The 25167-nt window shown below is 41.3% G+C and overlaps 1 protein-coding gene across 7 annotated transcripts in view; it reads left to right on the top strand.

Annotated features, from left to right (window-relative positions):
• The window catches only part of STK39 (serine/threonine kinase 39), a 316473-nt gene that overhangs the window by 4628 nt on the left and 286678 nt on the right, over window positions 1–25167 (top strand). The window contains exon 1 of one of the 7 annotated variants that reach the window (XM_042949029.1): window positions 1714–2175. The exons of 5 other annotated variants lie outside the window; for them this stretch is intronic. The gene's annotated coding sequence lies outside the window, so the exon portion shown is untranslated. Of the gene's footprint in view, window positions 1–1713; window positions 2176–18752; window positions 18789–25167 lie in introns of those variants that run through there. One more of the 7 variants, XM_042949031.1, reaches the window with a different exon arrangement.

Genomic DNA, 25167 nt, shown 5'->3' with positions numbered 1-25167 from the left:
TGTTTCTTTTTGAAAGTTAATGTATTACTCATTCAGTTAATGTATTTGCTATATATTGTATTTACTATTTGGATTTTGTCTTTTACTTTGGTCGTTTGTATCTTTCATGAAATTTTTATCTTTATCAAGTTTATCAGTATACCTTTCTGCATAATTTTCACTTACTCTCCCATTTAAATAACAGCTTCAGGGGTGCCTGGGTGGCTTGGTCGGTTGAGCATCCAACTCTTGGTTTTGGCTCGGGTCATGATCTCACAGCTCATGGGATCGAGCCCCACATAGGGATCTGCACTGACAGTGTGGAGCCTGCTTGGGATTCTCTCCTCTCTCTGCTTCTCCCCGACTCACGTGTGCGCTCATGCTCTCTTTTGCCCTCTCTCACAAATGAATAAACATTAAAAAGATAAACAGCATTAATGAAGTATACTTCATGTACCATACAATTCATCCCTATATACTGAACGGTTCAACGTGGATTTTGTTTTTTGTTTTTCTATATCCACAGAGCTTATCAACAAGGATAACAGTTTTAGAACACAGAAATGCTCTTTTAAATGTGCTGTCCAAAATGCTATGTGAGAAAATTCTCTAGGTAGAAAAGAAACTTTTGGTAGAATGACTACAGTACTTTATGTATGCTTTTGATTTGTGACCAATAATATTATGAATTTTTCCCTGTCTCTGATAGTCTGTTATACACTACATTTTTGATGATGTTTGAGAATAAATTAAAACATTGCAGGCTCTGGAGTCAGATGGCCTGGTCTATTTCATATCCTGGCAATAGCAATCACTGGCCTTGTGACCTTGAGCAAATTACTTAGATGTGTCTGCACTCAGTTTCCTCACTTGTAACATGGAGATGATAAAAATAGGGTTGTGAGGATTGAGAGAATGTAAAGCACTTAGAAGAGTGCCTGGCACGGGGCATGCTCTCAATTAGTCTTAGTCATAACTACTAAAAGCGACATTTGCTAATCAGATTCAAATTATCAGGAGAGAACACAGCCCTGTCTCTGGTGAGATGTTGGAGTGGCTTGAAGCGTTTTCTCTGCTCGCTTTTCTAGCCGGGGCGGTGGGGGGTGGTGGTGGGGAACAGGAGGGGGAGTTTGCCGGCTGGTGGCCTTCTTCTGGTGTGTGGCTGGAAGGGGGCTCACGGGAGGGTCCCCAAAGCCCACGTGGGGGGGTGGAGTGGCCTCCAGTCGCACCTCCCCTCTTCTGCAGGAGGAAGCTGAGGGACCTGTGGAGCTCCTGGTGGTTTGGAGAGCTCAGGGGTTTGGGTGCCAAATGGCCCTCTGACAAGTGGTGAGAGCATCCTGCGGGAAAGGTTGCTGGGAGGAACAGCCCATTATGACAGGGCTCTGAGAACAACCTGCTAAGACTGCACTTTTCTTCCACCTCTCAGTTGGCCCTGTGGAGGCTGCCATGCTGGCAGGAAATGCTGCTGACTAAAAGAAACATCGCCGTGTCCCAGTGCATGAGACGACAGGAGCGTTTGTGTTCAGATAAAGTCGTCACTCTTGCTCCTCATCTCCTTTCTCCCCTCCCTGCTTTCCCCTCAGCTTAAAAATACTCTCAGGTCTTTCTTATCTTTAACAACAAATGAGAACAAAACAAAACACTCACTCGTCCTTCCTCTTCTAGCCACTACCTTATCTCCTTCCTTCCTTTCACAGCTAAGCTATTTGAAAGAACCTCCCATTCACTTCTCAGCCCACTGTGCTCTTTGCCCTCCTGCTAAGAAACCAAAGTCGGCATCTCCACGATCACGATCACGGTGCCAACTCCTGGGGCCACAGCCCGGGGACGCTGCGGTTCCCTTTTCTCTTCTCCACAGCATTTGGCACCGTCTGTCCTCTCTCCTCCTCCTTTCCTGCTCCAGGATCCACTTCACCGTATGTATGTCTGCAGCTGCAGCCGCCACCTGAGATGCTGAGGGTCTCCCTGTTCTGGGGGCTGGCGTGTCCGCTGCCCTTTGTATGTCTTTGTTTAGATGCTCAGGACAACGTGGCACTCACAGTTAAATTCGTCTGTCCTCCTTTGCCTCAATCCTGATGAGCTTCGTCGACATCCTCCATCTTCCTTAAGACCCTGGCGCGTGACGCAAGGACGCCGGTCATCCCACGCTCGCCCGTTTTCTTTCATCTCCCGCATCTAATTGGTCATCAGTCCTAGGTACTCTGCATCCTTAGAATCTTCTTTGCTCTGTCTTTAACTCTTCCTTTGGCCATCACCGGTTTAGTTCAGGCCCTTATCGGTTCTTATTTGGGTTCTTGTAATAACTTCCTGACCAGCTTCCTTGTCTCCCTTCTTGCTTCCAGCTACGGGATGCACTCTTCCCAAAATGGTGGTGCTTTGCCAACATTTTTGTCAGTTACCCCAGGCTTAAACACTTTTAGTGGCTTTTCTGTCATCTTTAAGGTTAACTCTAAGCATGGTGTTTAAGGCCTTTTGGGAATTGGCTCTTGTCGCCTTTTGCGGACAGACCTTCCTTGTCATTTTCATTTGCAGACAGACTCCCACCCAGTGGGAACCTTTTGCCGTTCTTGAAATGCTTCATGCTTTCCTAGCCTTGAGAGGCAAGTTTTCACTCTGTTTCAAACACCATTTCACACCATACCATTCAGTTTTTATGTATTTAACAGAGAACACTGTCTCTCCTTTTCATTTTCACCTTTATTGAAGTATAACATACATGTGGAAAAGTGTACATATCATAAATGTATATAGCTTGATGCATGTTCAATTGAACACACCCTGATCTGGCCTCCCTTTTAAGACCTGGAATAAATGATTTCTCTTCACACAGTCTCTGCCCTTAAGCCTCCTTTTCCTTTGCTCTGTTGGGTATTTTACCCCTGGCAGTCCTCACACTGTATGCAAGTTGGTCGCTTCTTTGCCCATTAGGGTGCTGGATATTAACTCCTTCGTGAGGACAGCGTCTCTAGCCTCCATACTCCACACCTCGTATTAAGTATTTGATAAATGTTTTCTGGATTAAAGTCTGAACTCTGGGGACAAACACTCCTTACTTTCTTACATAAGGGGAATGTTGCCTGACTTCTAAAAATTTGCCTCCCTGGATCCTCAAGATTTGATCTTGCCTGTGGTTGACGATGTTGCTTATTTAGTTACGTTAGGGCCAATCAGCTTAAAGGGCTCTGTAGAAATTAGCTCATTAATCTTCCCAGATGAAGAGTAAGCATTTGAGTGCTTCCGCTTGCCTGTACTGTGCAGGTAGGCAGGCGTGCAGCGGCCTGGCTCTCCTGAGGTCATTGGACTGCGGGATGGCCTCTCCAGGTTAAGGGCCCGCGGCCTCCTGCCCCGTGTGGCATCCTTTTACTTAGGCATTGTAGAGCGGAACAGGGAGGTCCCGGTACTGGTCTCCTCTTTTCTAGAACTTTCCTTTCTTGAGCATACCCATGACTTCTCTCTTCCTGTTTATGTATTTATATATAACCCAACCTTAAAGTTCTGCGGGGCCTCTTGCTGTGTAGAAATCAGGACTGTTGGGAGAAGATCAAGGATGTAAGTGAAACACAGGAACAGAACATCAGGGCAGGTGGTTTTCAAAGGTTGTTACGATGGCAGGGGTTGTATTTTTATAAATAATAAGGGACCCAGGGTAATAGGATTTGTGCGGATAGGACAGGATATGGCTAAGACGATAGACCATTTTTCTTTTTACGTCAGAATCAACCTAGTAGGTGTTATAATTCCTCTATGGTGTCTTTATTGGGAAAGCTTTTTTTTTTTCCTGTTTAAATAGAATTCTTCATGTAATCCTACAAAGTTTTACATTTTTCTCCGGGACAGTGTTTTTAAAATTACCCCAAAGCAATTTCAATATGGTGATTCCAGTCTTTTGAGCGTTTCTTTTTGCAAATCTGCCATTCATTGGTCAGTGTTTCGATATGAGGGAAGAAATCATTGTGTTAATTAGAAAGGCATGTTAGACTTGGCTTAACAAGGAAGCTGAGGAGAAATAGCTGCTCTTTAGAGAATGGATTGGCTATGCTTTAGTTCTAGAATTGATTTGGATAAACACTTTGGAATCTGATGTGAGTAAATGCTGAAGTATTTCACATTTCTTTTCACTTGCCAGTTATTTGAGAATAAGCTATAGTTTAGTTTTGAGAAACTTCTTGGATATCGAAGAATTAGATAAGTTGACTTTTAAAACCAATTGTATGTGGGAAAACATCATTTTAAGATAGAATATTTTATTTTGAAACTTCTTCCAGGAAGTGATATTTAGTATAACTCTTAGAGGCCTAGGAGTGGGGCTGCTCATTCCAGTCTTGCCTTAGATACAAGTACATTTTGGTGACAATTTTAGGGTTTAGGTTTCCCACCATTAGTCACTGCTAGGGCTATTTACTGGAAGAAATAGTATGGTAAGTAAATATCGGTGACTTTCTGCCATGTGAATGATAGATCTTCATTTGGGGAGTATTTTTTTTTTTAAGTTTAGTTTTATTTATTTATTTTTTAAGTAAACTCTGCCCCCAACATGGGGCTTGAACTCATGACCCTGAAGTCAAGAGTCACATGCTTTGCTGCCTGAGCCAGCCAGGAGTCTTCATTTGGGAAGTATTTTGGAAGCCAGTGATCTGTGATAATTCTGAGGTCTTAGAGGAATCTGTGCTCTTGTTTTGGACTGGTAGGATCAATTTTTACCGGGGTTTGTAACAAGGGGCATCCCAATTGCTTTCCTGTTTGCTTGTTTAGTTTGGGGATTGGAAAAAGATGGTATTTTCTGGATTGGTGCCTGTTGGCCTATTTTGTATTACTTACATTTTAATTTGAATTATCTGGTCTTTCTTCCCCTCCCTTCCCCTCCCTTCCCCTCCCTTCCCCTCCCTTCCCCTCCCTTCCCCTCCCTTCTTCTCCTTCCTAATTGACAATGTCACCATTCCCTTTGCTTAATTACGGAGTGACTCAAGAAAGCAGGGGGAGAGAGTGCTCAGGGGAAGGAATGATAGGTCACTGCTGGTTTTTTTGTAAGTCACCTCCTAAGTGAGGAATGGCTTAAGAATACAGAATCAGGAAATCTAATTTTGGAATAGACTGAAGAGAAAATCCATTCCTGCTCCTTTGTTTGATAGCTAAAGACTCTGGTGGCCTAAGTTCTTCAACTTTTTTTTTTTAAACTGTTGGCCCAAAAGGCCTTAGAATCTCAGGCTTGTGATTCTTGCCTAGTTCAGTATTTTTTTTTCTACTTATATCACATTGATTCATCATTAGTGAGAATGAAGGTTAGACATATTATCAACTCAGCTTTATAACTACTATTTTAATAGAGTACATATCTATATATAACGTATTTACCACTAACTACCATAGTAAAAATCTTATTTCTTTAGAGGTGTTAAACTGATCTTTATATGTATTTCTTTATCAGGGTATTTTATTTAATGTGTAATAAAACATGGTGGTGTATAAACATGAAGTCGCTTCTTTTTTTATTTTTTATTTTTTATTTTGTTATTTTAGAGAGCGGGCAGGGGAAGAGAGAGAATCTTAAGCAGGTTCCATGCTCAGTGTGGATCCTGATGCGAGGCTCAATCTCACAGCCCTGGGTTCATGACCTGAGCCAAAATGAAGAGTCAGTCGCTCAACTGACTGAGCTACTCAGGTGCTCCAAAGTCACTTCATTTCAATCATCATCTTTTGCCTGCTCTGTTGAAATAGAGTTGTTGGGGCACCTAAGTGTCTCAGTCAATTAGACATCCGACTTCGGCTCAGGTCATATCTCATGGTTTGTGAGTTTGAGCCCCACGTTGGGCTCTCTGCTGTCAGCACAGAGCCCACTTTGGACCCTCTGTGTGCGTGCACACTGTCTCTCTCTCAAAAATAAATAAACAGTAAGAAAAAACAGACTGTATTGTAACCTTATCATTGAGGTGGAGTTGGGGCATGGATGGGTGTGTTGGAAAGTAGAAGTTTAAGGAGGAGCAGGGTGATGGGTGAAGAAAACATATGAAGTAGATGAACTTCAGGGCTGATCATTAGCTGGAGCAAAGTTTCTGCACTACAGTCAGGTCCCCTCTGCCAGGCTGTGCTTTGTCGTGGTCACAGCAGCAACAGCTTTCCTTCATTTCTTGGCGTGTCCTTGGCTGTTGGGTATGACAGCCAGTAGCCACGTGTGGCTATTTCAATTTAAACGCATGGAAATTAAATAATTTTTGGGGGGGGGGGATGAGGGATGAACAGGCAGAGCACAGATGTTTAGGGCAGGGAGACCGCTCCATGTGATAGCATAATGATGGATACATGTTATCCTTTTCCCCAAACCCGTAGAATGTATAGAATCCAGAGTGAACTGTAGTGTAAACTGTGGACTCGGGGAGAAAACGATGTGCCAGTGTAGGTTCACCAGTTGTGACAAATGCACCACTTTGTTGGGGGATACTGATAATGGGGGAGGCTATGCATGTGGGGGGGGGGCAGAGGGCAAATATATGGGAAATCTCTACATTCCTCTCACTTTTGCTATAAACCTAAAACTGCTCTAAAAAATCTTTTAAAAAATACAGTTCCTCACTTAGTAACCACATTTGAAGTGCCCAGCAGCTAATTGTGGCCAGTGCAGCTGCAGAACCGGATTTTGTTTAACTTTAAGTCTGTAATCCACACTATTGTATAAGGATATTGGATAGCTCAGATATAGACTGTTTCCATCACCCACCGCAAAATGTTTTATTGGGCCGCACTGGATGATAATTTCTCTGAAATGTTTAGAAAATGACTAAATATTGTGATGGCTGTAAAAAGTGTGAGGCCACCTCCCGATAACATACTAAGGCATTGCCACTGACTCAGAGGTACACAAAGACAGGCAATGCTACACCCTATTTAAAAAAATCTTTTGTTTTCACTCTGTGCTCTATTTGAAAGCTAATTGATTCATATTTTCAGAAGAACAGTTATTCTTTTTTTGTGTGTGTGGTGAAATAGATACCCCTGTTGACGTAGGGAAGATGGTTTTGAAGTGTGAGTTTTTATCTTACCCACTTAACTCATTCAGGGATGTTCTTGTAATTGTAAACATAGAGAGTCCTCCCAAATGAAATCCAGTATTTTCAGAAGTATCAAAATGTTACTTTTCCTTAAGAAATCACTTCAGAGTCTGGAGTTGGATGTGCTAGACAGTATCACTTCAGTTTATTTTATTTATGAAGAAAGAACTGACTAGGGTTTTTTTTTTTTTTAATAAAATTACAGAGGAGTTGTGAACTTAACTCAGAAAAATAATACGTCTGTCAATTTTAGTCACTTAAATAGTGAGTTTGAATCATGGACCCTTCTTTTCTCGTGAGTTTAAAACAATTTGGTATTTCAGTCACTAAAAGATGGTTTAACCTAAGTTCTATATTACAAAGAATAGAAAACATCCAGTGTTTAAGTCAGCACCTTAACAGAAATTCACACTCAGTAACCACTGTTTGGGTAGGATACCTGCTTTGTAAGGAAGGAGAGAGAATTAGTGACTGAGGGGTGAAAAAATCTGTGTAGGGAGATTAACTAGGTTTAATTTTGGGCAATTCAGGAACAGTCTGTACTTTTTCATGTTTGATGTCCCTTGGGTAACTGAGTCCATAACAGTATTTTACTATGTAATCCTTTAAAATTTTTCCTTGTATGTGCCCTTTCAAATTTCTGGAGCCCTAACCCTAGTGCCTGACCTTCAACAAGGGTTGTTGTGGAAACAGTTTTAATATGGCACCTTTCCTGGGCACTTGGGAGACTGAAATAGGGCTAGGAGAAGTGTCTCTGTGTAGTTTCAGATTGTGATCACTAGGACTCACTTAAGAAGAGGAATATTTTTGGCATAAGTCAAGATCAGGGGCTAGATTGTTTATCTTTACTAAAATAAATACTCATCACTTGTTTAAAAAGTGACCATCTCTAGACCTAAGAGATAATGAGCTTCTGAGTTCATTTATAGCCATCATCCTGATTGTTTCCATAGAAGTAGCAAGGGGCAGAGTGAGAAGGAGACTCAGAATCTGAAGCAGGCTCAGGGCTCCAACCTGTCAGCACAGAGCTCGACGTGGAGCTCAAACCCATGAAGCGTGAGATCAGGACCTGAGCCGAAGTCAGCGCTTAACCAACTGAGCCACCCAGCTGCCCCTATTTGCTTAAATAATCTTAAAGGTAGGTGTCTGGTGTGTAGTTACAAGAGTAGGTAAAAGTCCCAAGCATTTGTTTTGCTTGTTATTTCACATTTAGTCTACCATATGAAGAGCGAGTAGTTTTCAGCTGTGTACAGTTGTTTAAAAATTAAATCCTCCCTTGTCTCTTGGAGCTACTTGTAAGAAAGAGAATGCCAAAAATATGAAAGGTAATCTTTATGGGATATGACTGACTTTAAAATTGATCACATCAATTTATTTACACAAGAAGTATTACTTCTTTTAAGGAGACGTGGTGGGAGGGTATCCACTTATACTTTACAGCTATGTTTCATTTTAAATTTTAAAAGTTACCCATTTCCATCAGCCCTCCTGTGAAGAAATGAGACTGATTCCTAATGTGACATTAAATTGCTCTTAAGATATTTCCAGAAACTGTTTTAAACAGTTGTGGCTTTATTGGAATAATAATTTAATCTTGCAGAATGATTCTAGCCTGAACAGTGCTGTGGGTTGTTTAAAGTCACTGTTTTTAATAGGTTCGGCATCACCAGTTCATAGAAGTGATGGGATTGAGACTACAAGGAGCTGTGTGTCTAGAGGTAGGGATAGCAAAAGGAAAAGCTGATGGTGGACTGAGGAGGCATGGTAGAGTGGGGAGTGGGATTCCAAGATCACATCTGTAAAGCCGGAGACTAGCACAAGGCAGCAACAGACCTCAGATCTGAGCAGGGGTAAGAGATAGACAAAGAACTCAGAGGCATATCCAAGTTTAAAATTTGCAGGAGTCCAGCAAGGTGTCAAGGCAAGGAGGGACAATATAGTTCTTCCCAGAAAAATTTGGTGGCAACATCTTGTTGAGGTGGGCGCCTCATTTAAAGCTTTGCCTTCAGGGGTGCCTCTGACAAACTGGAAGGTTTGGTGTGGATTCTGATGGTCTCTGTATCGGCTATGTATAGTTGTATGACCAACCACCCCAAAACTTAGTGGCTTAAAACCATGGCTATTTTATTTGCTTACGATTCTGTGGGTTGGCAATTTGGGCTCAGCTGGGCTGGGCAGGTCTGCTGGTCTTGCCGAGCTTATGGCGACCTGGGCCGGGGCTACGTCTCTGAAGATGGTCTTGCTCGTGTGTGGTGGTTCGTGCTGGCTGTCGGTTGGCCCTTTCTCCACTGCCGTCTCATTCTCAAGGAGGCTCCCCTGTAGTTTATCTGTTGGCTGCGGCAACGTTCCAAGTTTGCAGGGACGGAGTCTCAAGGGCTCTTGAGGCCTCGGCTTGGTACTCACCCTGTGTCACTCTGCCTCATTCACATCACAAGGCCACTCAGATTCAAGGAGAAGGGAAATCCATTTCCCTGCTTGTTGGGCATAGTGGTAAAATCACATGGCAAAAGGACATGTATATAGACATGGGAGGGATTCTTATTGCCATCTTTGCAAAGTCTCTACCACAACAGCTTTATTTAGCTCAAGAGTGATGAATAGACAATGTTTGATATTCATTGAACTTTCCTTTTTAACTTGTGGTGGGGGAGCTAATTGCTCAACTACCTTCATCCCAGTTGTTGTAGTGTGATTGATTATGGGTTTCATAAACTAATGTGCTGTGTGAACTATTTTGTTAGAAAAGTGGCTTTAGAAATATATAATTTGCTAAATAGTCTAAAGGTGTTGAGTCTAATAGGACATTTGAAGGGCGAAGGGGTGTGTGTGTGTGTGTGTGTGTGTGTGTGTGTGTGTGTAATGCATCTGATCCTTTTTAGCCTTGAGTTGTTTTATTCCAGACTGACCTTCTTAGAACTTAACACCACATTAAAAATATAGATTGTCTGCACGCACGTATATACTTCTCCTGCCATCTAGAAGTCAGTGAACCAGATCTATCATAGCCCCCAAAATAACATGTTGTCTCTGCATCACTCAGTTTAAGTGTAGATGGTTGCTTACATAATTATGGAAGTTTCTTCACTTTGAAGTCAATCCAGCAATATTTTACTGCCAGTTTTATAATCAGTTTTCAAAAAAGAACTGCCATCCTATTAGGATATAAAGATTAGAAATCCAGTAATAGTTATTGGCAGAATTTGCCCGTTTTCTTTAGTTTATCATATATGAATGGCAGAAATGATGGATGGGAGATGTGCAAGTAATACCATTTATTAAATTGCAGTCTTTCTGGTAAAAGCACTTATGAAATATCATATGCTTTTAGACGTGGGAAGAGGGCTGAGTATTGTCGTTATAAATTTACAGACTTCTGTTTATTCTAAAGGGGGAGATAGATGTGTACGTGGGTTAGATGCGTGGGATGTCCTTCCTGTGGTTGGCCCACACCCCTTTCTCACAAAGGGAAGAAAGATTGAGAGAAGGATATTACCCAAACCTCTGAGTTATAAAAACCTCCAAGCTTATTTATCTTAAACTTTCCAAATATTATACAAATAATATGTAGAAAATTTGGATAATGCAGATGAGTGAAAAGGGGAGAAAATCCACCAGTTACCTTATTGTCCACCAGCTATTGGCCTGACTAGCCTTTATTGTCCACCAGCTAGATAGCGTTTGACTTTTGGTGTAAGTTGACATGGGATAGGACTTAAAAAAAGGAGTATAAATTGATATTTTTGGAGATTGATATGTCTTCGCATTCTCAGTGCTTTCACATTTCATTTGTTTTGAGAAAGAAAATAAACCAGTGGCAGATTAATACTTGCTTGGCAAAAGTGATTTGTTTCTCAAAAATTTGACACACACTGAAAGTCAAGCATACTTTATGATTACTGGACAGACTATATACATGTATTTTTCTTACACTTACGTGTTTTCAGAATACTGTTACAATCTAAATGTCTACATTGCAATTTAGTATTTCTTAGAAGTGTCAGTTATTTGCCCTTTGCCCTTTGGGTGCTACGGATCTACCTTATTTGGTACTTTTCTGATTGCAAGTGAAAACATTTTACAGAAAGCTCTGGAATGGAGGGAACTTACGAATAAGTAACTTTCTCATTGAGGGTGTGTTGAACACAGTAATGACTTTTAGATTTCACCTTGACCTTTCATATCAGACCTAGAGCTGACAGTATGAAATTTTTTATATTTGCTAAATATATGTTATCTTTTTGTAGTGCCAGCTCTTTGATTTCATGGGTATAAGGGAGAAATGAATCTTTAGGAATTTAATTTGATGATCTGAATGTTGAATTTTTTTGGTCTTTTTGGCAAGTAAAAAGCTTCAAGGATTTTATAGCATTTTCAGTGAAAGGGTGAAATAGCTATTGGCCTGACCAGCCTTTATTTTATTAAAGTTTTTAAATTACAAAGATATAAAAAATACTTTAGTAGGTGAAAATAACAACCCTCAGTTTTCATTTCCCAGAATTACCCCCCCGCCCCGTGGTCAGTTTAGTGTGTATCTTTCTGGATGTTTTTCTTTGTATACATACGCCCATAGATTTTTTTCCAACATTTAATTATTATTCATGTAATGTGGTAACTGTGCATATTACTCTACACTTAACAATTTTTACTTCCATAGAGTAGTAATATGTATTACATGTATATTTTACTTCTGGGTATCTTCTGTATGTATGTGTAGTAAAATATACACATTACAAATATCCACAGCTGTCATTCCTAGATCATTTCTCATAGCTCTCTACCTCATCTAAAGATATTTTATTATTTATGGTTAAATATTTAAATATTCTTATTTCAATTCCAGGTCCATTTCTGTTCTGTGGATTACTTTATCTAACCAGTCTTTTGCTGATGAACTTCTTGGTTGTCTCCAGGTTTCCATAATCCTGTGCGGTGGATTTCCAGTAGTGGGTTTGCAGGGACAAATGGTATTACTTTTGTATTTTTGATAGGTACTATGGAAATTTCTTCCAGTTGTTACATTAATTGCTCCCCTTTCTGGCTTTAAAGGTAGAAAGGAGTTAGACTGAGAAGGCATCTTGCCTTCTCCCCTGTTGACCCAGACCTGAAAAATCTAAGATCAGGAGGAGAAAATGGTGGATGGGGTGGGGTGGTCACAGATCGGAAAAGAGAAAAATTATCATCCAAGTTTGGGAAATAAAAGTTGAATTACCTCATGCACTTAAAAAAATGAAATGTCAAGAAGTTTATTACTGTGAACAAATTTATGGAAAGGTTTTTCTGAATTGGTGAAAAGTTTGGATTGCAAAATGTAACAAAGTTGATATACTCTTTTGGTTACAAGGACCCAGGACTCAGTTAAGTTATACCCCTGAGTAATAGGGACATTCTCTATGAAGACAGATGTGGGAATATGGGGACAGGAATGTCCTCCATAACCCCAGGGTTTTGTAGCCATCAGGAAAAGCTGAGCACCCGGCTCTTGGGGAATTGTAGGGTTCTCATGAGCCACGTAAGTGGACAAGACCTGAGCAGAGGGAATTTTTGGGTCCTCACTTCAGAATCCTCTAATGTTGGTGTGATTTAGCCAGTCGGGGTGAGTCTGCTTTTGCCCTGTCTGCTTGCTTCTCTCTCCTCTGTCCCGTGGTTTCTGCTGGGTCAGAATTTTGGCTCATTCATACCTGTCCTGGCTCTTAAAGCTTCTCTTTTCAACCCTTTCCCTTTTGGCCATAGCTATGGCTGCTAATTGCTAGATTTTCTCTTTATTTACCAATTTTGATGCCAAGGATTGAGAATCCAGTTTTTATCAGACTCCCTGCATAGGACAGCTGCCAGCTTAGGTGGCCTCTTTGGACAAGGGCGAAACATGGGAAGCTCCTACCTAGGAAGGGAACTTGGGGGTGGCAGGCGCCATGAGTCGGTGTTTATATAACTTTGCTCTTAGGTTAGTGACCTATCCAGAATGTAATCCTGATTAACGTACTTTTTTTGTTAATACACACACACACACACACACACACACACACACACTCACATACACTTTGTTACATAAATATATATACTTGTGATGAACTTAAGAAGCAGTTTATTCTTTTAAGTCAGTATATACTTCCCTGAGACACAACTTCCCTTTTTCCGCATAGAGTAAATTGGGAAAACTTGTACCCTGTCTCAGTAGTAAATGGTCTTCAATTCTGAAATACCAATGCCTGGATCATGAGGTATGGTCTTGCCGTTTCTGATGGACTTAAATGTCCGATGAAATATTTCATCCTCTTTATGATGGTACAGTTCTGAAAGGAAGAGTATCTGGTCCTCCCTAATTTTATTAGGTATTTGGCACTCCAGTGTTTCAGAGATGAAGAGTTGTTTATATTTCTCTGAGCTGCTTTGTTTCTTCCTAAGGGTCACAATCAAGTATCCCCCACCCCCTTTTCTTTCCTGTTCTCCTCCTTCCTCAACCCCAGTCAGCTTCTCCTTCAAAGTAATGGCTAGTGGATTGAATGTTTTGGTGACTCTTGAATTCCTGAGCCCTTGACCTTGGTGCCCATGTCTCTCAGCATCTCAAAGGGCAGTTTCCCTATTCCTCTTAAAAATGAGAAACATGCTCATAAAATGCTGTCTTAATTTGGTTTCAGATCACTTGAAATGTAATCTGATTTGAAAGGCAGCATTTAAGCTCCTGTTTACCAAAAGGTTTTGATTATCATTTTATAGGAATTTTTGTTGGGTAAAAGATAGATGAATAGCATAGCGACCAAATGGTCTTATTTCAATTTGGAAAGTTTCTTCTGGTGGTCTTGAATTCGGTGTTTTAATCTGCTTTAAAAATGCCTCTTAGCACATAAGCAAAATTAAACATTATTAAAGTCTGTGCAATGCTTTTTATTTTTTCCGAGAAAAATCTTTTAAATACTTTTTGGTAAGGACATGCATAATTTAAAGCTTTCATTTTGACAGCTTGGTTTTAGCTGATAGGCATGTTAATCTCTATTTGATTGCTTTGGTGGTGAGTTGAAAATCACCTAGTGCCTGGCTTAGAGTACATTTATAAATGTGCTTTCTTTGGTTTTCTTTTTTTCTAAGTTTATTAATTTATTTTGAGAGAGAAAGAGAGCTCGAGCAGGGGAGTGGCAGGGAGAGAGGGAGACAGAATTCCTGATGCGGGTCTCGATCCCACGAACTGTGAGATCATGACCTGAACTGAAAGCAAGAGTTGGACACTCAACCCACTGACCCACCCAGACGCCCTGGTTTTCATTTTGTGAAATAATAAAGTGAATTTTCTTACATGTTGCTGTATTATAGATTTGACTGTTTATCTGATTACCAGATTTAAATAAAAAATTTAGCCATTTTTTCTTTTGGATCTATGTCCCTTTATCCTTTTTTTTTTTTTTTTTTTTTTAAATTCTGGTGTATGGGTGGCAGCCTTTTCTGTTATTTTGTAGCATGATAGGAAAGTGGATTTGTTTTGTTTTTTCAAGAATTTCCCGTTCTTTTCAACTTTGGCTTAATTTTCATTATGTTCTTTCTCCCTTTGGAAGTGTCAAAGTTTATGTAAATATGACTATATATAGAATATGTGACTGTTACATCGTTTTTTTTCTTTATGTACATAGAGGCAAAAGATACATGTGTATGAAATTGCATATGACCAAAGAAAAATTACAGGTAATGAAGTTATTTGACTCTTGGGGAGAATTTTATTGTATCTCTTGAGATCTAGTGATCTTTGAAGAAAAACGTTGGCAATTAAAATTCTCCTATTCTCCTCTCTACCTGGAAGACTTGAGGCCATGTAAGGGCAGTGTAAGCTGACAGGATGCTTCTGAGACTCCTGGAGGACCTGCTGTGTGTTGCCTGGCCTGAGTACTTGACATCTTTTATGTGCCATCCTTACCTCATTCTTGCCAGGATTGGTATGATTATCCCAATTGTACACATCAGGAAGTAGAGACGTGGGCCATCGCATAATCTGTTGAAGGTCACACAGCTGGATGTGAACCCAGTGACCTCTGGTTGCAAATCGCTTCCCTGCTTTTGCTATTTGACCTGCCTTTAGGATTTCTCAAGCTATCAGTAGAGTTAGTTTCTAGAGGAAAGGTCCCTATTTTTTTTTTTTTTAATGTTTATTTTTGAGAGAAAGAGCGCGTGCGCCGGAGTCGGTGAGGGGCAGAGAGAGAGGGAGGCACAGAATCCGAAGCAGGCTCCGGGCTCTGAGCTGTCAGCACAGAGCCCGACAGACATGGGGCCCGAACTCACGAGCTGTGAGATCATGACCTGAGCCGAAGTCAGACGCTTAACCGACTGAGTCACCCAGGCACCCTGAAAGGCCCCTATGTTTAAAGCAGCATCACATGGTAGTTGGGCTGAAACTTGCACATCAGGCCGACGTGGGCTCAGATTCCGTTGGCATCATTTTCCAGCTTTGTGACCGGGAGCCAGTTCCTTGGCCTCATTGTGCTTCATGGTGGTTCATCATCAAAATCAGGACCATCATGCTGGCCTTGCTGGATAATATAATGCATAATCAATAATGAAGATGATGATCGTAAGTTAGCAGTTAGCACTGAGGAGCTATTTTTGTAGCTCATTTAGTCCTCACGGTAACACCATGAGGAAGGTTCAGGTATCTCCATTTTACATAGGAAGTCCTCAGCATGTGAAGTCTTTTTAAATTATTTGTACTTTCCACACCAGCGTACCTTTCCATTGCTGTGGGTAATTGAGGATTCACTGACTTGGAGAATTCACTGTCATTCAATAAATTTGAGCACCTGTTATGTGGTCATTCAGGTAAACTTTCTTTCTCTCCTAGTATTTTTTATTACTAGATAAAAACTAGATAATTACTAGATAATTTTTTACATAACATAACTAATATTTTAATAGGTTGTATTGTTAAAAGAGTAGTTTTATGGTAACTCAAGCACTAATTTAAGCATTCATAAATAGGAAACGCACAGACAGAATATGTGTCCTCCAAATAAATTAATACTACTGTATTGGTACAAAGGGCTCTGGAGATTCTGTGAGAGGACCAGGAATCTTTTAAAAATGCCCTCTATTCATCCACTCATCTCTTTCTTACCATACAAAGTACATAAAAATTTAGTCAATAAATCTGTTGCATAAGGCAGCAATCCATGGCCTGCCGTATACCTAAGTCCGTGATGGGGATGTGGGGAGGTTTGAAAATGTTATGAACATTAATGCTAAAGTGTTGACATCTATAAGGAACACAGAATTCTGGCAGCGGACTCATTCGTCTCATCGTAAAAGAGAGAAAATCATAGGGCTTTGCTCATATACTTCCCGACATTGAAACCAGACTAAAAAAATTCAGTCTAAGCAACAGACTATTAAACATTTAAAAGGAAAACAAAAAAGAAAAAGAAAACACACAAATGCACCCCTCTCTCAACAATCCTGTAATATCCTGGAATCTCCTGTCAGGTAGTACAAACCTTTGTGTCTGTTAAGAAAGTTCTTCCTCACGTTTTGGAGAAGGTAGGACCATGCATCTCAGAATATGAAAAAGTGGGTGGGGGGAGGGATGAGTCTATTCTTCAGAAAGACCTGAGCAGCTTTGGGCTGGCCACAGGTCAGGTTTTATACCTCCCTGCTTTTACTTGATCACAGGATGGGTTGACAATCCGTTTTTTGTGTTTGTTGAGTTCCAGTGTGTGTCACACGTTGCTGCATCTTGGTGATTTAGAGGAAGCTGCTTTTGGGGTCTGACCTTGAGAGACCTAGAAAAGTTTACAGGGGAAAACAGAACTGATTGCACACCAGTGAGGTAATTGCCTGGTGGAGGTGTGTAACCAAAATTTAGAGCCAATCGCCCCATCCCCAAAGTCCTTCTGTCTTTTGTTAGTAGCATGTCATATATAGTTATTGTCAGAATCTTAAAGGAAGGGATTTCAAATCCAGTTTGTTAAGTTCCCACCACCCACTGTGTGTTGTAAAGTTTGTTTCAAGACAGAATGTAGTGAGAGATTAATAGGACTAATGTTTATTTTTGAGACAGAGAGCAGGGCAGGGGCAGAGAGGGGAACAGAGGATCTGAAGCGGGCTCTGCATGGACAGCAGAGAGCCCGATGTGGGGCTTGAAGTCTCAGGAGCCACGAGATCATGACCTGAGCTGAAGGCAGATGCTTCACCGGCTAAGTCACCCAGGCGGCCCAGAATTAATGTTTTGATAAAAACTGGATAATTCGCATAATAAAAACAATTTTTGAAGTTTAGTGCTGTCTCTACAAACAAACATGGGTTAAATGCTAGCATTAGTTGAATACATACGTCAGCACGCGTGTATGTATACATATCTGGCTTTTTAAAGACGTGCATGTATTAGCATCATGCTTTCATCTTGTACGTAAACTGTGGATTCTGAGATAATCAGTTTAAACTTTCAACAAGGAAGAGTTATAATGAAACGAAACAATGGTTTTTTTTGTTTCCCCAGTAACTAAATTTACCATTGTTCTGAGAAATCAGCAAATGACCCCAGGATGTGAATTTAATCGAGTTGTGCCTTTGAACGAAGGTATCCTGGTTCTGGTGGGATTTTCTACTTCTCATCATCCTGTTCACGTGTTCACTTGCCTCCCTGTGTTGAAATCAACAGCAGCTCACTATGATTTAACCAAGTTAACAAACAATAATTTTAATACAAAAGTAATGAACGTGGGAAACAAAAGGAACTGTTATTTCTGGCTCTGTCAGCTCAGCACTCAGACTTTTTACCTTTTGCTGAAAAAATGTTTTCCAATTATGGTTTTCCTGTGAAGGCCCACTTTAAAATATAACCCCTTCCACAGAGCCTAGATTTACTTGGAGGTGCTGTTTGATTGTCAGTGACTCAGGATGTAGAATCTTACAATCTCCTCAATTGCACACATGTACAGTTGTATTATCTTTGGCAATTTAAGAAGTTCGTTTTGTTTTTGTTTTTGGTATTTTTTTTTTAACATCCAAAAGAAACTAAGATATTTAGCGGAGAACTATTTAGAACCAGAACTTGCCCTAGAAATATTGGCCTTCATTTTATGATCTATTTTTCTTGATCCAGTTGAAAGAGATTTTGACATCTCTTCTGGCATTGCCTGTTTGTGTCATCTCTTTTCGAGAAAAGCTCTGTGCCCACATTAGTCATCTCTTACACTTCATCAGTGCTGTATTAATATAATAGCTACTCTACCAAGGATTTTACACACACATCTCATTTAATACTCCTATCAAGGCAGTGAGGAAACCAAAGCCCAGAGGTTTAAAACAATTGCAAGTCCGATTCAGTTTCCCTCTCTTTCAAGTCCATACTCTTAACCATGACTGCCCACAGCTTAGAGTCTTTGTTCCAGGAGAACCCTCCCTCCCAGGTAAGTCAATAGCATAGTCCCTGCATAGCTCTTTAGAGGCTTTGTTTGGTCTTTATTGCTGTTGGTAGTTGAGCCTCAATATTTCATTCCATTATTTTTTCTCACATTGAAGATTGTTAACAAAGAACAATCTTGATTACCATGATTATTCAAGTACACAAGGAAATGATGACTCTTCCTCTCTTTTCTGTGTGAATGCTCCGTAACGTGCCATTATGTTTTCAAGTGCATACCACACTAAGATAAGTGAAAGATGCTTACATGATAAAGTTTAATGGAGGCTTGTGAATCAAGATTAGCCATCTCTCTACCTGTCTCTATATCTAGATGAAAGCAAGAAAAACAGTTTAAAGAAACTCAGCTTGTCCTCTATCCTCGCATCAAGGTAAGCAAGAGCCTGGATGGTCTGTGTGAAGGTATGAACACAGTCTTATCTTTTTAAAGGTTGATTCTGTTTAAACTTTTTTTAATTTTTAATTTGAGAGAGAGAGAGAGAGAGAGTGTGTGTGTGTGTGTGTGTGTTGTGTGAGTGGCGGAGAGGGGCAGAGGAGCAAGAGACTCTTAAGCAGGCTCCATGCTGAGCATGGAGCCCAATGCAGGGCTTTACCCCATGACCCCAGTCCAGGATCATGACCTGAGCCGAAATCAAGAGTCATGCTGAATCAACTGAGCCACCCGGGTGCCCCTTAAAGGTTGATTCCAAGAAATGACTTCTTTTGCTCCTAAGCCTGGATCTTATGACAATGCAGATTGCTAGGAAAGCAGTGGAGAAACCAAAGGGGTGTGTGTGTGTGTGTGTGTGTGTGTGTGTGTGTGTGTGTGTGTGTGTATTGAGAGAGGAGTGCTTGCTTGCTGCAGACCACTTGGAGAGGAAATTAGGGTTGGGCTAGAAGCTCAGTGGAGGACAAACAGTGGAGGACAGAAGGAGGACAGTGGAGGACAGAAGAGACCTACAAACAACCCTCTGTGGGCTAGTAGCAGGAGAGTAAAAGAAGCCCAAGGGAAAACCTTCCTGTCCGTGAGGAAGAGGGGCAGGAGAGGACTGGGCTAGAAGATCTCAGCATGGGGTGAGAGGAAGTCCCCCCTCCCCCTCCCTTCCCCACCCCCTTCCCCCTATTGTGACTTACCTGTACTCTGCATGGCAGCTAACCAGAAAATTGGGTTAAGTGTATATAGAAAGTGTCTGAAAACACCCAAAGTATCTGAAAAACAATTTTTTTGAAACTTACTTGACATAACGATACATGATTGGCTTACTAAAGTGCTTTAGGTACCACATAGGACTGGTAAGAAAATCGAGATTTTGCCCGGCCAAGGTAGGAGTGCTCCACAGGAATTGGTGTGTTGCCTGCCTTCCTGGGGCCCTGGGATCATTGCTTATCTGTTAGACTGATTACGTGTTCTCTCCTAAACAAATAGTCGTGGATGGCAAGGAACAGAAGAGTACCAGTCATCCCACGTTTTGTACTTCTGTGTTTGGTTTCATTTTGATGCAGGGGCCGTCGGTGATCACAGCAAGTGACACCGCTTGCCCAGGTGTCTCTGCTCCTCCTGGCCCTGCTGGTCTCTGTGGGTTGCACCCCCCCCACTTTTTTTTTGAATATTATTTAAGCTCTGCCATGATCTGGTCCCAGTGTGCTTTTTCAAGTAATCTTTCATTATTCCTCGTTAGTGCGATTTCCTGAAAATAAATGGCTAGTATCACCTTTTTGCCTTTGTAGACCCTCTGGCCACTTTCCAGCATGCTAAGCATCTCTCTTTTTTTTCCTAATATATATTCTGAGTATCTTTTAAGGTTCAACCCAAATGGCTATCCCAAATCCTTGATTCATGTAGTTCTTAGAGGAAATCAACTGTTGGTGGATAGTGCAGCTATTTGGGCAGAAGCTTATTTGCTCTGGTAGGAAACATGTCCGCCCCAGGTTTATATCCTGAGTAACGTTTAACAGGGGTCTTGCCACTTAGTGGGAGCTGGTCCCTATTTATTTATTTATTTATTTATTTATTTATTTATTTATTTTTAATAAACATTTTTTTTTAAATTTTTTTTAACATTTATTTATTTTTGAGACAGAGAGAGACAGAGCATGAACGGGGGAGGGTCAGAGAGAGGGAGACACAGAATCTGAAACAGGCTCCAGGCTCCGAGCTGTCAGCACAGAGCCCGACGCGGGGCTTGAACTCACGGACTGCGAGATCATGACCTGAGCCGAAGTCGGTGGCTTAACCGACTGAGCCACCCAGGCGCCCCTGGTCCCTATTTATTGAATGGCTGTGTGACCATCAGTCTTTTGACTGTGCTACTATTTTCTCTTTATCCAATTTAGGCTTTCCCGCCTCTCTTTTAGACCTTTTGGAATCTGCTTTTATTTTTTTCTCCCACTTTTATTTTATTTTAGTTTTTTGAGAAGTCTCTTCCGTGTTCTTGCCTTTGCTCTCGGTGGCTGGAATTACCTTTGGGGAAACATGACACTTTTTTGAGTTTGCCTCTTGGCCCTTCCAGTCTAATGATCAGGAATTTCTGTCATGAGTCATGTTCTGTAGGTGACCTGGCCCTTGCTCTGGTGAGCCCACCTGGGTTGAGCATTGGCTGTAAACTGGGGGCGTAGAGGATTTCCACTTCTGTCCTAACCTTGGTACATGTGGTGTGTCTGTAGTACACGATCACTATTTTTGATGGTCAAACGTTGTCTAGTCAGTTTCTTGGAAAAGATGATACACGTAGACACTGTGAAAGTGAACTTTTCCTGACATTTCTTCTGGGAATTTTCTCAGCTTTTGTAGTTGTCTCCAGGTGACTTCCCTACTTTGGACATCCAGGGCAGGCTTTTGGACCCTCTGTATGATGAAACAGAAACCTATACTGTCCTGTGGGGCTTCAGTGAGCAACAGCAGCAGTGTTCGTGTCCTGAAGAGAAAGGCTTTGTAGGGCAGAGCAAGGGCTAGTCGGTGGCACCCTTTTCCAAGTTATGTGGTCTGGTGCTGTTTCAGTCTCCTCTCTGTCAGGATTCCCATCAGCAAGAGCCATACCAGTAACTTCATTTATTGCCTCCTTAAAGATGACACGGTATTAGAAGATGTTTATATGATCCCTATATATCCTGGTATTTTCAAGGTGGAATTTAAATGGTTTCCTGCTAGTAAGTTGTGTCTGTCTACTAAATCATGACACTGAATCATGGACTTGACCTTGAAATTGTAGTTATGCCTTTTTTTTTTCCCCCTTTTAAGAACACATTGGTTTTCAGGACTGGCTTTGAGATATCTATCTACCTTTGATCTAAATCTATACCTATCTATGACTCTTCTTCCATGATAATGAAAATCAATAGGAAATTGAACAAAGTAGATCTGTAATGGAATGGGTTCCATGTATGGCAAAGAATTCCAGGCACCCTTTGTGGATGTTCTTGGATACCTTGGGAGAGTAGGATGCTTTTGAAGATACTGTTAGAGCTTCAGTGAAGCACATTATCACCTGTTTGAGTTTTGGGAGTTTCTTCAGATTCATAAGGAAGTTCCTTGTGGCAGTATAGTCCTAGCAGGCCTAAGAGAAGTCTGCTTTACCTGACAAGCATATCTGCAGCTAAGAACCTAGGGCTGAAGCTGACCTTAGCCCAGCCACCTCCCTGCAAGCACCCAGGCTAACTTTTTATTTAAAGAGCTTCGTCCCCAGACCTTGTTGGGAAAAGCATCCCGGAACTATGCAGGTATTCACCTTGGTGGGGAGTGCCTGGTGCAGACATGATGAGAGCACCTTGGTTGATCAAAGTCCTCTCCTGTTCATGAGATCATCCATGAATAAGAGGTACCGTGGTCAAATCAGCTTTGTCTTTAGAAGGTTGAAAGAAGACAATGTCTTCTTTTGAAGGAGGCTTACAACAAAATTTCTCTAAGGACTTGTATTTCTGTAAGGTTTGCTCAAGCTAAGAATGATGTCTCACCACTTCATTAGATGACTCATCTCCCTGAAGAAGGACATTTAGCCCTTTCTTCTGGACTGCCCCCAACCCAGGAATTTCTTGCAGGATTCCAAGGAGATCTTTAAACAGCCAAACACAACTTTTGCTTTGGTGTGTAGGCACACTTCTGTTTCTGTCAAAATAAATTAGGCTGGTAAGTCATAAAATTAAGAAGATATTTTGTGACTTGTGTTTATTATTTAACAAGTACAATCAATAGCTGGCCTCAAAAAACAAAACAAAAACAAAAATCCAAACCAATCCCAGCTTGGTTGACAGAAGATCATTTTACTGTTTGCCAACAGCGAGGATGTACCTTCTCTGGACACAGAGGCCTGTCCTCTGTCACCTCTGATTTCATTCATTCTTCCCTGTTCCATGTTTCTTTGGTTACCTTCCTCTTTTCTGCCTCTGTCCTGTGGATTGGGTGGGCAGATGAAAGCCTAGGAGGGAGGTGCTGGGAGCCCTTTCCACATCTCAACTGTTTATTTCCTGTCTTTCCTTCATGTTACAAAGTTTCTCCTTACTTTGCTTTTATCAAGTCCATGAATGACTCCCTTTGTCAAGCTTATTGGAATGCCCTGTGGGAGGGATGCTGTGCAAAAAAATAATTGTATTGCATAACTGTCCAGTCCTTAGAGATGCCAGATCACACTTGGCACTGGAACAGACCCTCCTCTTTAGCAGGTCCTATGAGAGCAGGGCACAGTGCGTCTGAGAGGTAGCTCTGTCCTCCGCTCTAGTACCACGGACATGACCTTTACCCCAGCTCTGATAAAAGGCTTTTTTTTATTTTTCTAAAATGCTTATGTTTCCTTAGCCCAGAAGGAGATGTTTCCGTGTGTGCATGTATGTGTGTGTTCCGTATATGATTCTTTCCAGCTGGCGTTCTTCACAAATGTCACGCTTGTCTCCTGTGTCACCTTGAGGCAACTGACGTTCGTGACTAAGTATTAAAAAGGGCAGACCTTTAGTTTATTTTCATGAAAACAAAATCCCAGAGAAGTCTGTTAGATACAGTGTAATTGAGCAGGTGACATGTTGATGTTTGGGGTTTGGTAAATATCCAGAAAGTGCAGAGTTTTTGGCATGGTTGTTGAAGGAGCCAGAAGCTCCAAGGTGAACTTCATGGATTTTCTACAACACTGTGTGTATCCTCTGAACTAACTCCAGGTCTTTAAACTTAATACCAAACAGCCAGGCCAGGCGGTCACCAGGCTTCGGGAAGGGTCATCTTGGAGCAAAGAATCATGTGATGAACCATCCAGCTAACTTACTTCTTTTTCCTGTAAAATCACCATAAATCCCCCTCAGCTTGGAGGGCATGGAAATGGACGGAGGGGCATTGCTGTCTTCTGGCTGTTTGGTGGTCACAGTAGTAGTTTGCGGGAGGGGTTTGGCTATGAAGGATGCATGTACAATAGCTCTAAAAATCAACTTATTGGGCGCTTTGTGGTTTAGTTGGTTAATCGTCTGACTTCGGCTCAGGTCATGATCTCGTGGGTCATGAGTTTGAGCCCCATGTCCGGCTCTGTGCTGACTGCTCAGAGCCTGGAGCCTGCTTGGGATTCTGTGTCTTCCTCTCTCTCTGCCCTTCCCCCTCTCTCATTTTGTCTCTCTTCTCTCTCAAAAATAAATAAAAACGTTTAAAAAATTAAAAAAATTAAAATGAACTTATTACAGAATAGGGTTTTATTTTGGTATAGGTAGGAGCATACCGTGTTGATTCTTCATTATGAAATTCTCACTAATTGGCATATTATGTATGATCAAGTATAAAATACAAACCAGTCATGAAAACTGAATAAACAGTGTGAATCATGGTACATGCCTTGAGCTTCAGAACAGCCAGAAGGGATGGTGTGTGCTCACGTGAAGAGAGCGCCAAGGTACATAGCAGAGACTAAGAAATGAAGAAGAGAGGTGAATACCATTTCTTTGGGCAATGAAGAAAGGCAGCAAACCAAGACAACGTGTTGGCCCCAGGTGTGGAGGGTTTAGGCAAGCCCCCCTTTTGTTCAAGGCACACTGCCGTCAGCAGGCCAGGCAGAGCTCTTAGCAGAATTATGCTGTGTCACACTTGCTTTGGCTTTCATTTGTGCTTTCCGCCTTCCTCATTCCTTTTCCCCTTTCAGCCTTCTTGAATGTTTATGTTATCTTTTCACTTGGGTATGTTCTGGTAAAACATGTTGTTTTGCATGCATTTTTTTCCTACAGTGAAATTCACATAATATAAAATCAGTCCTTTCTAAAGTGAACAATTCAGTTGCAGTCAGTACATTGACAATGTTATGTAACTATCACCTCTGTCTGGTTCCGAAACTTCACAATCCCTCCAGAATGAAACCCCAGGCCTACTCAGCGGTCGCGCTCTGCTCTTGCTTCTCCTCAGCCCCTGGCAACCACCACTCTGCTTTCAATTTCTAAGGATTTACCTATTCTGGATATTTCATATAAATGGAAGAGTACCGTACGTGACCTTTTGTGTGTGTGCATGTATTTTTCAGTCAACTTCATTGAGGGTTAATTTACATCGGTAAAACGCACATATCTTTTAGTGGACCTTCTGCGTGGTGTTTTTGTTTTTTACATCTTTTGCATTCATTTACTGCAACTGAATGAGGGAAGACCCTATCGTCACCTTCATTTTGCAGATGGGCATTGAGACTCAGGGAGGCTGATTTGCCTTATGTTGAACAGCGTCTGAGTGGCAGGCAGGATGTGAAGTAGGTGGACTGGCTCCAGAATCTACCAGAATCCATGCTGACCACTGTTATCCATGGCCTCTTGGATCTCTATGCA

This window comes from Panthera leo, chromosome C1 (genome assembly GCF_018350215.1).
Source record: "Panthera leo isolate Ple1 chromosome C1, P.leo_Ple1_pat1.1, whole genome shotgun sequence".
Lineage (NCBI taxonomy): Eukaryota > Metazoa > Chordata > Mammalia > Carnivora > Felidae > Panthera > Panthera leo.
Note: the sequence above shows the minus strand (reverse complement) of the source record. Positions and strands in the feature narration are given on the sequence as shown.